The sequence below is a fragment of the Cottoperca gobio genome, chromosome 11, assembly GCF_900634415.1.
Source record: "Cottoperca gobio chromosome 11, fCotGob3.1, whole genome shotgun sequence".
In the NCBI taxonomy this organism is placed as follows: Eukaryota; Metazoa; Chordata; class Actinopteri; order Perciformes; family Bovichtidae; genus Cottoperca; species Cottoperca gobio.
The window spans coordinates 16,213,418-16,226,689 of NC_041365.1; positions in this window are offsets into that span (position 1 = coordinate 16,213,418).

Here is a 13,272-nt window from a genome sequence, read left to right on the forward strand (position 1 = left end):
AGAATTCATTTGACTTTATGTTTCATCAACACATTGCCAGATGAAAAGGGTTACTCATTTACTACTCATTTAATTCCAGATTTTTATGAATGAATGTAACTATGGCTCATTTACAGTTTGTGGTTGATCAATGGGCACCATCTCCTATGATTAGAATAATAAGATTTATAATATTGAATTTCAGTTTGTTCACACTATGAAAACCAAACAAAACTATTATGAAGACATCACACTGAGTTACTGGCTCTGTAACATTGACACACATTTGGCAAAGCGAGCCCATCAGGCCAGGTGAGGGGCTCGCTGTGGGTATGAGTCACCTCTGTTGTTATGGTTACACAGCCTCCTCATTTGTTTGTGCGCCCCAGGCGAGGTCATTAATTACAGAGTCGGTCTGAGACAGCCGTAACAAATCATGGACTGCACATGTGAATGGCAGACATTTGTGCCCACAGTCCTCGTTCACAGGACTTCAGGCTCTTCGTGCCGGGGACGAATGTTTCACCTCAGTTGCAACCCAGGAGACAAACGGAGGAAGAGGAGCAAGACAAAGAGGAGGAGGTGTGTGGAGGCAAAGAGAGGGAGCAACATTTTCAGACTTACAAGTGAACAAAAAAACACATTACTAAATGTGAAAAGAAAAGAAAGAAAAAAAGAGTGAAATTCAAACCACATAAATATAGATACATGGTTGTCAATGTAAAATATTTACTCTACAAATTTAGTAGCAATCTACGTCCAACATGAAGTATTCCGTTACATTTCACAATTAGGCATTTAATTGAAGATATAAGATGTGATTATTTATGCAATTTTAATTTCGTGGACATATCTTTATTAACATTTTTATTATTATTATTATTATTATTATTATTATTATTAATAATAATAATAATTGTATTATTATTATAGTTCATGAAACCACAAAACACAATGTATTTATTATTACTATTATTTTTTATATTATTATTGGCAGGGGGAGGGAGATACTATGTATAATTCTTTTAACTTTCTGACACTAACAATTCTGTTTAGCAATACTTTCAAGACAGTGTGGGGAATTTTTATACTTACTTACTTTATAAAACTACAATTATTGGTTGTTGTTCACTATTGATTAATGTGGCAACTATTTTCACAAAAAATATTTAATTTCTTCTCATATGTGATAAAAACAATTTCAAATCGATAATTAAAATAGTTGCAGATTCATTTACTTTTGATACACAAATCGATTTCATTATGGCCTTTCTTTGCTTCCTCAGAGGTGATCAGTTTATCTTGATCACATGATCTCCACAGTTATAGGACGTGTGCTGTTTTTCAGATTGAATGAGGTCACTGCAAGATTGAATTGTAAAGCATGGTAGGTGATGGTGAGTGAGCTCGGCCAGTTTAGAGCCGAAGGAACCGTCTGTATGTGAGTGTGTGTGCGTGTGTGTGTGTGTGTGTGTGTGTGTGTGTGTGTGTGTGTGTGTGTATGTCCGGTCAGCCGCTCCATGCCACCAGCTTAACCCCTGGATTCTCCACATTCCAGCCCAAAGTCAGGCACAAGTCTTGCCGTTGGTCCGTTTAAGGTGATTGACGTTATTTGCTACCATTAGGCACTACTATGTAATTGACCTTTGACCCCTCACAAGCGACCTGTTGAAACAGCTTTAAACCAGATCGTCTAATCTTCATGGGAAAAGCCCTCAATCTAGACTTAGGGCTCTAAAAGCAATCAACACCTAAAGGTGAAAGAGGGGAGCCGGGGTCACTGCCACCAGATCGCTCTGATCCAGTCGGGGGGGCGATGATGATCATTTTGTTCAGACTCACCGAGCCGCACAAACACACTCTATCAGAAAGAGAAAACTCAGGGCTTCGCCTCCATAATGCTCAATGTCCTTTTTCTGGATAAACAATATTGTAATTACTTGCTGTTGTTGTTATAACCAGACAACCCATACTGTAAAAGTGTGACCAAGGATTGAAGTGGCACCCTTTCTGTTTAAAAGTACAGTCATTTATTCAAATATAAGAATTGTGTATGAAAAAATGTGTTTTCAGATGTTTGGTGTCTTATTTTGTATCTTGCACTGAGAAAAGTTGAAACTATTAACAAAATTAAGAAAATACAACAAAATTTCAAGTTTTTTTTTAAGGTGTCGTAGATTTTTAGGAAGATATTTGATTTTCAAGGGGAACACAAACGAAAACAAAAACAATCTAAATACACGTCCCTGTATCATTCTCAAATTGGTTTGCAGGTATTTGTAATACGCAGACTAACACCATACAATGACTAAATCAGTGTTTTGCAGAGGAGCGAGGCTTTTATTTTACCTTTAAGATACAAAAGTCAGAGAAACATCTGAAAAAGTGACTTTCATTCAAACTTGGCACAAATATGAGAAAATACCTTTTTGAAATGAAAGTGAGCAACTTTAATTCTGTACACAGGTGCAAACTTAATTTCACATTTAACTGTGTAAAAACAGATCTTTACAGAAATTCTAAATCTATGATGTGAGCTACTCAGTAATGTATAAGAATTAATTAAGTAAAAAAGAGACAGATATGGCCTATACCTTTATAACCCCCCCACTAAAACAACTGCTATTGCTTGTTAAAGGGCAACGTTTTATTCTTTATGGTGGCACAGTAACAAGAATATTTCAAAACACCCTAACACGTTGCATTTTTGGCTGCAGATCCTCAAGCGTGTGACTCCAGGCCGCTTCTAAAATCCACTTTGGTCAAGTTTTTACTCGGTGGACATGATACAACCTGACAGTTTGGAGGGATTAACCGAGGTTTGACAACAAGACATTGTTTCAAATGATATTGATCAAAGTTCACTTTAATCCTGTTAATTAAAGCAAAGAATAACACTGAACAAATCCACAACTTAAAAGAGAAGCTAGATGAAAGACTTAATAAAAAGATTTTGATCTTGTAATTCTCTGTTAATGCTTAAATTTCTGATTTGAGGTCAGAAATGCTGCTGCCGCTTCCACGCTCCAGAAATGTGTCATTGACAAACTTATCAAGGCCTGAAGAGTGAAGGACCTCGAGTAAACCTGCTTCATTAGATGAATGCACGCGTGGTGGGAGGTCTGTCTGACTTGTTGTTAATGCCCAGAAATGCTGACCTCTCCCATGCCATGTGCCTCCCAAATCCAGATATGAAATGTGGCTTACTGATCAAAACATGCTTTCATCACCGCGGTCACACTGATACAGTCTGAGAGAAAGAGAGGAAGGCTGATTATCATGATTATGATATATAAATAAAATGGATTTGACTTGACTCATGATTTAATATTATGGCAGACCCCTCACCAATGAACCTCCCATGCAAAGTGCATTTCTGGTTGATGTGATAGAAATGAGAATTGAGCGGTTGCATTGGTGGGCTGCATCTGTATAGTTGTTGGGTACGTCTGGGTAGTTGCAGTTTAAGTCTCTGTTGAAAGACATACTTCTAACTGCCATCCTATTGCACACCAGAGGACCAGCAGAATCACCATGTGAGGAAGACTTTTTAATTTGTGATACCATTTCTATTCAAGAAACCATTTCACTTTCTCTATCAAAGGACAGTGTGTCATGCCCTAGATCAGTGGTTCCTAAATGGTGTGCCGTGAGACAAATCCCAGTGTGCCGCGGGATTTTGCAACAATTAGGCCTATTGCATTTAACTGTACACAAGGTTATGAATGATTTTTATTTACTTCAGTGTTTCCCCTAGGTATACTGCTCTGCGGGGTGCTGCCTGGGCTGGATCAGGTCCGTGCGTGGCGTAGATTTTTTAAGTTCTCTCCTTACCTTTCCTCCGCACTGACTCTGACTGTAAGTGTGTGTGCACGCACGCGTGTGTGTGTGTGTGTGTGTGTGTGTGTGGGTTCGGAAGCGGTGCTCCGCCCCTCACGAAGCAGAGCAGAGGAGAGAATGTAAATACGCAAAGCAACTGAAACGTGCACATAACTGAGATAAATAACATAAGCGTTTAATTGATTTAATAAAAGAGCACCTGTTCAATGTGAAAAGTGAGTTGTGAATATATATATATATATATATAAAAAAAAGAAACGTCTTGAATTTCAGGGGGGGGGGGGGGGGCGCAGCGCAGGGAAACACTGTACTTCATCGGTACTTTGTCCTACACACTTATTTCACAATATAGAAACAATAGGTCTTATATGCTTTGGCCTAAATATAAATAAAACAATCATTAAAAAAAAGAAATCTGTTACAAGGCTAGCCTAGTAAATAAATGTTGACAGAGTGATAACAGTGATACTTTGTGTTATAGAGGGGATTTTGGCCGGATATGAACACAGGTGTGCCTGGAGATTTTGGCTTGGTCTTTGGTGTACCTTGGCCACAGAAAGTTTGGGAACCACTGCCCTACAGCCTGGGTTGTGAGAACAGTATCAAATATTTTTTTCCCTTTTTGTTCTTACACAATAATAATGGAGCGTATGTTGAAGTACGTGGTACCCATGGTATCAAGTTGGGTATCAAGAATTGTGGAATTGTCCCTGGAATTAGTATTGATTACTACATGTCTGGTATTGTGACATCCCTACTCCAACCTCTGCCACCACCAACTTCCCTCACATCCATCTTCCTTCTCTGCTTCCAGTTAATTAACCTTCCTCACTTCACCTGCCTCTTTTCAGTGTTCTGCACTTTGGTCCACCTTACTGTACCGTAACAATGGTAAACTCAGAAAAGAGAAAGAAGAAAGAAAAGAGAAATGAAATGCCTCCTAACTGCTGCAAAATGAGAAACGGACTCTTCAGCATATGTCATCCAAATGAATGAAACTTTAAAATACAGAAAACTTTATCAAATGAATGCTATTACAATTGTTGTTGCCTTGAGTTTAGGCCTAGGTCCTTTCACATTGTAACACATGTGATCTGCTTACATGTTAATAAAGTGAAATGAATTGCGTTTTGGGTTTCAAAACCATGTTTGTGGTCCGGTCCAACGAAACCATCACCCTCAATCAATCAATGATTTTACTGGATGGAAATTACATATTTAAATGGAAATGAGTGGAAATGTGTCCATACACAGTTATGCAGTAGGTATGTATGTAGGTAAGGGAAGGAGACTACAGGGAGACTTTGCGGCTCATACTGGTTTTTATCAAAAATGGTCAACAGAGCTTTAGAACAGTCTATTCTTGGGCTGCTACTTTTAATCCCGTCATTATTTTCCTGATTAATTGAATAATCATTTGATGTATTAATGATTTAAATTCAAATCAAATCAAATTCAAATCAACTGTATTTGTATAGCCCAATATCACAAATTATACATTTGTCTCAGTGTGCTTTACAGACTGTACAGGATACAACACCCTCTGTCCTTAGACCCTCTCATCGCACAAGGAAACACTTCCTAAAAGAAATCCCATAATTAAAGGGGGAAAAATGGAAGAAACCTCAGGGAGAGCAACTGAGGAGGGATCCCTCTCCCAGGACGGACAGACGTGCAATAGATGTCGTGTGTACAGGATAAACAACATAGTACAAATACAACATTTGACAGAAATTATGTTGTGCTGAAAAAAGAGAAAGTTTGGATGAATCCAGGAAAATGTCAAAAAGGTTTCCCGGTGTCCAGCAGGACCAGGGCAGCAGGCGCAGCCACGATTCCGAATTCAGACTTCTTGTTTCTCCCAACAGTCCAAAACCGGTGTATTCATAAATGACTTTGTGCTAATCAAAGATACTCTCAGCTATTACACAACAGGTAGTTGCACCTCCACAACTTGTATTGTGATTTCTATGCAAGTGTATGCTTTGTTTTGACCTTTTGAAGCTTTGACCTGTGCACTCCTCAGTGCTGGTTTTAAGATTCTTACTGTTGCAGCTATTCTGTGTCACTTCGGGGCCTTCTTTGCAAAATACATAAACTTTTGAGGTGAAAATCCTCATTTGAACATATTTGTGCTTCAGTTCAGCATCTGCTTGTTTTTCCATTAACACTCCCTGCACATTTACTCCTTCTTTGTTTTCACTGCTGCAGTTTTTTTTTCTGTGTGCAGATAAAATCCAGATCCAGCAGTTTATACAAAGTACAATGCTCCTCTATTACATCTATGACATGTAAAATATTTCCTCTTGAAGTAACCACACATTTCCTCAAACTGCTTAAAAGCCATAATTGGAAACAGACAGCTTTTGTACCCCTGAGTCACAGTAGCCTGAAATATGTTTAAATCTTTATTATTTTCTTTCAATCCAGGCGACTGATGTTCATTTTTAGTCTTAAATCAAACTGCTCTGGGAAACTGTTCCAGAGCAGTTTGGTTAATGTTCATTGGATGGCTCTTTCACCTTTCAATCAGACTTCAAGCTTCAGTTTAAAGCAAATGTTTGTGTATGTTTTCCTTAAAGTATGCATGGGAAAGTGCCCCCGCTGCCGGCTCCGAGCGAATGTTCCCTGTGAATAAATGCATGAGTTTATGACTCTGTGTGTGTGTGTGTGTGTGTGTGTGTGTGTGTGTGTGTGTGGCATAGCAGCGGGGCTTTTCCGTCTTGTCAATGGAAAACATTAATGTCATGCCCCCACAAACCCACCTACCACCCCCTCAGCCCCCCTCCCCCCCCCCCCCCCCTTGTTTAATTCAGTCCATCAACACTTCCTCCTTCAGCCTGTTAGTGTCACACTGCATTTCCTCTCCGGCCTCAATCAGAGCGACTCGCCACAATCGGCCCGGTTCAGGTTTCCCTCAAACGGCAAAGGGCTTCAAAGTCAATAACTGCTTTTTTGATTTTTATTGACCCAAAGACTCGGCCCCCACTCTCTGTCTGCCCAAATGCCACTCGCCCCCACATTTCTTTAAGGGGAATAAATTACAGTAAGGAGGGCCATTGTGCCGAGGTTTGAAAGTGGCGTTGTCTTGCTGATTGCACCTGCAACTCATTTAACAAGGTGTTCAAAAATGTCCAGCCTTCAGCAACTCAGAGCATCCTGATGTCTGAAGAAGAGCAAGACTAAGAAGGTTGTGATGGATTCATGTAAGAATGGAGATTATTTTCTTCTAAGATTCTGAATCGATTCACAACTTCCAAAAATGTATTTGTGAAAGGTTTAAAAATCACAAAATACCATTTTTACACGTTTCTTATGTTTATTCTTTACTCTTAGGTTTACGTGTGTGTTCACGTTATTGAAATCAGATGAAATACCTTTTCCAAATATAAATACACCCCTATAGGATATTATAAGTATAGTTTGAGGTTCATTCCTGACATTGGAAATAACAACAAAAACAAAGATTATCAAAACTTCCTGTTTTCTCTCGTGGCCTTCACCAACGGACAGTTTTCTCAGTTGTCATGGAGATGGTTTAGTTGATACCACATGAACTGAAATATTGTACTTTTTACTACATTTATCTGACGGCTGCATTCACTTTACAGATTCACTGTAAGAAGGACGAATACAATCTTGGTTTTGTCATGTAAAAGTCTTTTGTCTTTAAAAGGTCACCTTTTCAGGAACTCTGTAAAAGTGTTGCTTTGATGACACTATAAACTTTCAGACTTTGTGAAGGTTTGAGAAAATCTAGTCAATCTGTCTCTCTTTCTGTCCTTTTTCCTTTCTCGCCTTTCTTTACTACTTCTGCTGATCTGAAAGGATGAAGGAGGAAACTTTGAGAGAATATTTGAGAGTGTTTTAGTGCTAATACTTGTTTGCTTCAACACAAGCATTTATTTGTAGTGACTAGTTGGAATTTTATTTTTATTTTTTTAATTATGATTAACATGATGCTATAATGTTTGGACTTCAATATAAATGCCATTCCTTGAACTAGTGCCTGTACATTAGTGTTTGAATATTGTTTTTGAATCAGTTCATCAGTTGTATCATCCTCGTTATTGTTGAGAAAGAGGCACACATTGGTCTTCTGTTTGATTCTAATAAAATGTAACCAGGAAATTAACACTCACAGTTAAGAAATAATCTGACACGTAATCCTTCGTAAAAACAAATATTTTGAAGACAAGATAATGTGTTCATGAGTGAGCTTTAAAGGGGATGGATATATCTCAAGCTTGTTAAACAGATAAGTTATTGGGCTTGTTAACACATCAACTAACGTTAGTTAGAAAATGTTGTCAACTTTAATTGACTGAATTTATTGAAAAATGTAGCTTATTAACATGAATACTGTGTAATATATGTTTTAACTCTCCTATAATGGGAACAGCGTTGCACTCAGTGGGAGCAGTGATGCTGCGCTTTGGACTGAAGGATGCTGCAGGTCAGGAGGAAGTTTGGTGGTTGTGATATGAAGGACATCACAGAGATGCTGTCGCTCATTTTGGTTCTCAATCTGCTTTTGTTAACAGAACATGTTTGCTGACATATATGAGCCGAACAGACTCATCATTCTTTGTGCGTGGCGTCTCATCAAGCTCCGGTAGAAGTCGGGGAGGGAGAGAAGCTGATGTTGATTCTTCAGGGAATTATCCTATATAATTATTATTATATAAGTTTATATAGTTGCAGACCCTCTTAAACTTCTTCTGCATTAATCAGCTCGATTTCTTTCTCAACGATAGAAAAATCTTGGAAGTGCTGACTGAATTCTGTGATGAGACGTGACATGAGATGAGAGACGTGATCACAGACACATATTTCCTCTTGTTATCAGAAAGCTTGGCCTTTGGAAAAGCACATTTGATTTCGGACAGCGTGGGGAAGTGCGCAACATTGAAGTTGCGTAGTTGTGTCTCAAAGAGACGGAGCTTCACACAGAATGCTTTCATGCGCACAGTCGGCTCTTGTTCCGTGTTGAGATGACCAGTAAGATCAACTAAACAGGTCTGCCAAACATGGAGGGTCTCTCAGCTCATGAAGAGGTCGGTCCTTCTCTTTCAAAAACAGATTGATTTCTGATCTCAGGGAATAAACCCGCTGCAGCAAGGAGCCGCGACTCAGCCAGCGCACATCAGAACTGTGGAGCACGTCCCCGTATTCAGCATCGACATCACAGGAAAGCTTGACATTCTCTGTGGTAAAGTCCTCGTGCTTGAATTATGTTGTGTCCTTTAGACTCCTAAGACCAAGCAGCTCTTCCGTAACGCAAAAGTTATCTTCAAATCCCCGCAAAACAAATGAACAGCTGTGCGGTGTCTGTCGCATCTGTGCTCTCATCACATGCAATCAGTAAACATCTAAAGCACAAGCTTTATCTGACACTTGATGTTTTAAGTTAGCTGACAAGTCAAAACTGTGTTTCTGTGTTAGAACTAAGAAGTACAAAACATTCAAGCGCAAGTTTCTATCTGGGCCTTATTCCATTAGACTTTTAGAATTTGCTGCGGGCCAATTAAAAATGGACCCCGGGCCGCAGTTGGCCCACGCGCCGTAGTTTGGACACCCCTGCTTTAGACAGAGACAGGCTAGCTGTTTCCAGTCTTCATGCTAAGCTAAGTGGCTGCTGGTTGTAGCTTCAAATTCCCAGACAGACATGAGAGTGGAATCCAACCTCTCATCTAACTCCCTGCCAGAAAGCGAATATGGATATTTTCCAAGAATATCAAACTTTTGCTAAAAGAATCTTGGGAAATGAAGGCAAAGGGACTGTGCTCTCATCCTGTGGTTCCCACCTGTGGCCACAGAGGCCGCTGTTTGACAGAAGTTATGAAGCTTAAATAAAAAAATCTAAATATGGGAGATTTGGTGATGCATCCAATCATCAAATCATTGTGGCATTAAATATTTCACCTGTGTGGAGTTTTATCACAGAAAGAGGGTTTTTCAAAGTGAGTTTGAGTGTGTCTCCCTGCGGGTGGAAAGGTGGAGAAAGAACAGACAATCTGTAGGTAATCAACCGACCAATGACTGCCTGTGATCTTTTTTGGGGAAATCGACTCACTAATGGCTCGCCTTGTGTCCTGTGTCATTTCCTTTTGATGTGATCGGCCAGTGATGATCAGTGATCTGGCTGCGTGTAGTAAAGAGCTCTCAGCAGGCATTTTTAATTACCGGGGGGACTGATTTTGGCTGTGCAGCCCACCTCGTCTGGTTTCTATTTCCAACTGCAGACTGACTGTAAAACAACACTACCAGCGCTGTCACCCAAAACCAAAGCTGCTCATGTACAAAAGCAGCCCGGGCCCTGATTATCATTCTGTGTCGGGCATGTGAGCGACAGTTGCCTCTGTTTTTACTTACAAACCCCCCCCCCCCCTCCCCCCTCCCTTCCTCCTCCTCCTCCTCTTCTCTTTTTCCTTTAAGTATCTTTCTGCACACATAAAAAAACTGATGTCAAGTGCACACGCTACATGCTCTATCTCAGACAAATCAGAGCCAGGTGCGTCCGTATGAGAGAGTTCATATTAGAGCCTATTGCAAACATCTGCATGTTCTGCGTGTCCTCATCATTCTGATCCCTGTGTGACAGTAAAAGGCTGCGGAGAGGAGAAAGAGGGGAACACCCGCGAAAAAGTAACTCTGCTCGGTTTGTTCTGCTGCCAGAAGGCCTGAGTGATGGGGCAGGAACAGGGAGCGCTCACACACACACACACACACACACACAACTTATTTCTCTGCCCCTGTTTTTTCTTTCTATTTCATGGCCTTCCTCTCACTTTGTTTTTCTCAACTTTCCACCAGTGGCATCACCTCATTATAGCGACAGTGTTTATCCTCAGCCTACAATAGAGTGGTGCAGGGCAGACATATTTTTATAGGCCGACCCGGAAATTAGCATCACACTGGTTCCCTCGACAAAAAGCAAGAAATATTGCAGGAAATAAGCTCTGTGGCAAACAAACGTTCATGATACTTACACGTTTTGTTCAGCGCGATAATCTCCACATATTAACGCCACCTTTTTGATGTTTGAAGAGTAAATGCAATCGCCAGCAGTAAAAGCTGTAAACGAACTACACCACGGTCACATGACTTCACGTCACCATCACTAGCGGACTCGTTTACTAATCTCATTTAGCCACTTGTTAGCAACCACGGTTTTAAAGACACATGAGTGGGGTATTTACTGACATATTACTGACGTATTTTATATTGTAGAACAAAACGTCTAAATCCTCATGACTTTGGTGATTCTCTTACTTTCCCTCTACCGGCACGATGAGGTTGACATTTCCGGCTTTTAGTCAAACGTCTCGACAGCTTTTAAATTAATTTTTTCAAGATATTTGGTACAGATATTCATGTACCCTTTAGAATGTAACCACTTAACTTTTTATCTAGCGCCATCAAATTAATTAATTAATATTTGTTCCTTAATTTGACTCTTTAATCTGTTCTTTTCCTGCTTTCTGTCATATAATCTCATTCTCACACACACGCACACACACGCACACACGCACACACGCACACACCTCTTCTAGCTCTTCTCCTGAAGTGCATCAGAGAAGAAGAAGGAATGGTATCAGGACTTTTCCCATCTCTATAAAACTTTAGCATTACGAGGTGTTGTGGATAATGTGCGTCTTTAAGATGTTGAAAAAATGTGGATCTGCCCCGGCTGCTCTCTCATGAAACCTTTACCCGGGGCCACAATCTGTACGAGACCAGCGAGATCAAGTATGAGAACGAGACCAGAGGATCTTGTTCAAAGTGCAGAAACACAACATGTACATGTGTTCAGATAGAGACAGAGAGGGTACCGCGAGGGGAACAAGAGACAGAAAAGGACAGATGCAAGGGTTCAGATGGGGAAGAGAGGAATTATTGCCCAATGACTTTTAACAAGTGAAATCTAATTCCTTTCTTTGAACTTAAAAGAAAAAACATGCTAGCACTACAAAAGCTATTGTAAACATAAAGATGTTTTCTGCACTTTTGTAACCACCATGTTTCAGCAACAAAAGGTAAAACATTGCAGTTTCTAGTGTGATGAGACATTTTTACCAGATGTTTATGGTGAGTAGCAGCACGGCTGTCAGTCATCTGCTGATGGAGGTGGGGGTTGTAGTTTCTACTGATTGAAATGGATAAGTGTCAGTCAAGTCCAAAACTAACTCTTTTTTTATACTACAACATTTATGAAATGTTATGTTTAAATTTACAAATGAAGCATTATCTTATTAATTGATTAATTATTCATTTTATTATACATTTCCGTAACAGAAATCTGAACATTGGATAATGCCGGGTTCAAAATTCTTGTTTTATTTTGTTGAAATATTAGACTCAAACTTTTTTCCACAGGGAATTTTGTATATCACTCCATTATTCAGAAATACTGTCAGCACCTATACAAAACCAAACAATTGCCCCTATGTTGAAGAGAAAAAAACTCATTTTGAGAAAGCGGCCTTTATAGTTAGTTCAGTAGGCAGTAGCTCAGTCCATGGGGAAACCTTGGCTTGGGAACTAGAAGGTCGTAGGTTCAAGTCCCTGAACGGACCAAGAACAAAGTGTGGACTGGTAGCTGGAGAGGAGCCAGTTCACCTCCTGGGCACCAGACCCCCACACTGCTCCCCGGACACTGTATAGTAGCTGCATATAACCTATTTTAGTATTAGGAGCAGTGGCTCCTAATACTAAAATAGGTTATATGCAGAGTCTAAATTTCAGATTGCTAACCATTAGGCACACTATGTAATTGCCTTGACCCGCATCAGCGACTGTTGAAACAAATTAAACCAGATGTGAATCTTCATGGGAAAAGCCCTCAATCTAGACTTAGGCTCTAAAAGCAATCACACCTAAAGGTGAAGAGGGGAGCCGGGGTCACCTGCCACAGATCGCTCTGATCCCGTCGGGGGGGCAATTGATGACTCATTTGTTCAGACTCACCGGATCGCACACAAACACACTCTAATCAGAAAGAGAAACCAGGGCTTTCGCCTCCATAATGCCAAGTCCTTTTTAGGCTGATAACAATATGTATACTTGCTGTTGTTGTTATAACCAGACAACCCATACTGTCTAAAGTGTGAACCAAGATTAAGTGGCACCCTTTCTGTTAAAGTACGTCATTAATTCAAATATAGATGGTACTGAAAAAAATTTTTTTGTTTTTTGTTTTCCCAGGGGGATGGTTGGGTGTCTTATTTTGGTATCTTGCACTGACGAAAAGTAAAATTAACATAAATGAGAAAACTACAAACAAATTTCAAGTTTTTTTTTAAGGTGTCGTAGATTTTCTAGGAAGATATTTGATTTTCAAGGGGAACACAAACGGAAAACAAAAAACAATCTAAACTACACGTACCTGTATCATTTCAATTGGTTGCAGGTTATTTGTAATACCGTCACTAACACCATAACAATGACTAA